At 33.2% G+C, this 1,893-nt stretch overlaps 1 protein-coding gene across 1 annotated transcript in view; it reads left to right on the forward strand.

Moving 5' to 3' along the window:
• The first annotated feature begins 859 nt into the window (after nucleotides 1–859).
• Nucleotides 860–1,893, forward strand: part of LOC103467116 (potassium voltage-gated channel subfamily KQT member 2-like) — a 23,950-nt gene continuing 22,916 nt past the window's right edge. Inside the window, exon 1 of the mRNA XM_017305885.1 lies at nucleotides 860–944. The gene's annotated coding sequence lies outside the window, so the exon portion shown is untranslated. The remainder of the gene's footprint in view (nucleotides 945–1,893) is intronic.

The following is a 1,893-nucleotide window of genomic DNA, read 5'->3' on the forward strand; positions in this document are numbered from 1 at the left end:
TATATCAGATTCTGTTCATCTAATGTAGATAAATGTTTATTTATTTTGTATTTTTTAAAGCTTGCTCTGGTTGACATGATGTCATGGAACACACTGAAAAAAGTGAGAAAAGAGCTCAAGTTGAAAGAAAAGCTTAAAATAGACTGGATAAAGTTTGATATAAAGTACCTTTATATTTTTGTATATTCTGCCTTTAATGTTACAGAAGATGCATGTTGCCTATTCTAACCTTAATGTTTTAATTGAGGTGTCATAAGAACCTTCATTATCACCAAAAGCTTAGAGGTTTACTAAGTCTTTTCCTACAGGCTAATAGTGACAGCATATCTAACTACATTGTTGCTATTAGAACTACAGTACCATCTCAAAAACATTTTAAGTTGATTTGATCGGTGGAGATATTTGCAGAGTCAGAGAACAAAGCTAAAGGTTTCATATCAGAAAGTGTAAGACAAAAATAAACTCTTCCATACTGTGGAGGTTGCCACAATCCGGCACAACAATCCGGTCACAGAGCCTTATGAGAAAAACACTTTTGGAGCCTTGCTAACTACAGAACTCAAAAGCAGCAGCTGTTTTTCATTCTTTCAAACATGATCATCAATCACAGCCTCTCCCAGAGTTTAATTTACAAAATAGAAACCATTCACTGAAAACAGAGGTTTTGATACTGGAATTTCTTCTAGAAATTTGTGTTGTATCTCTTGGTAGAAAGCTTTAAACAAATTGCAAATATTTTCTTGTATGTGCTAATCTGATGAGTAGAAAATCCCTTGAGCCGCCTTGTTGAAGCAAACTGTGTTTCCTGTGGTTGAACTAACTAATTAAGTCTTCTCTCTGTCATCTTTTGCAGTTTCTTCTTGGTCTTCTCCTGCCTTATCCTGTCAGTGTTTGCCACCATCAGCGAATATAAAGACAACTCAGAAAACGCTTTGTACATCTTGGTATGTGCCGCTTTGTGTTTTGACCCTTAGCTACAGAAACTTTCAAAGTCTAACTGCTGTAACTGATTCTTGAGAATAGGGACAAAACAGGTCCGATGGATAAAGCACAAAATTTGAATAAAATATACACAAAATATAATTTTTTCAAATATCTTACTAAACTAACCTGGATCAAGTGAGCACAACAATGTATATTTTTCTGGTGTTTGCTGAATATTTTTTATTTTAAACATTGTAGTCGGTGAATGATGCCTGTAAAAGCYCTTGTCCAGGAGCAGAACTCAATACATTATAATAGTTTAAAATAATTAAAGAAATACTAAAATTATATATTATGACAATTAAGTATAAGTAGTCATATAAATACAGTAATTATAAAGGTATCAATAAATTGAATTAAAAATCATTTTTATATATTTTCCAACTCAGTTGAAATTTGTCCCTAGTTTTTGTCAACACCGTCAGACATGAAAAGAATGTAGAAAAAATCAGGCATTATTGGGGGGCACCAGAACTTCTGAGGACCCCATGACCTCTTCCTTTCTCTTCTTTTGCTAAGAGGGCTAGTTAGCTCAGGTTAGCTTATGTTATTCTTAAGTTTATTCTTCTGTTTTATTCCTAAGTTGCTCGTCACAACCATGATGTGTCAACACCATAACTGACAATTTACAAAACTTGGATTAAATTTTGTGAAACAAAAGCTTAATTTTGGAATAATGTAAAGATTTCATGGACCTGATGAGCTACAATATGGCCTCCTTCAGAATAACATCATATAAATTGAGGTAGTTTGGTATTTGGTCAACTCAGTCAGAGTTTCTGAGACTCCTTCAGTGCAATTGTTGACAATCTCGCTTAAATGTGCAATTAATTCATTTTAATGTATTTTACATAAATTGCATTACTTCACATGTATCAAGTATTTCTTTTTACTCACTAGTTTGTCACC

Source organism: Poecilia reticulata, linkage group LG7, assembly GCF_000633615.1.
Source record: "Poecilia reticulata strain Guanapo linkage group LG7, Guppy_female_1.0+MT, whole genome shotgun sequence".
NCBI classification, from domain to species: domain Eukaryota; kingdom Metazoa; phylum Chordata; class Actinopteri; order Cyprinodontiformes; family Poeciliidae; genus Poecilia; species Poecilia reticulata.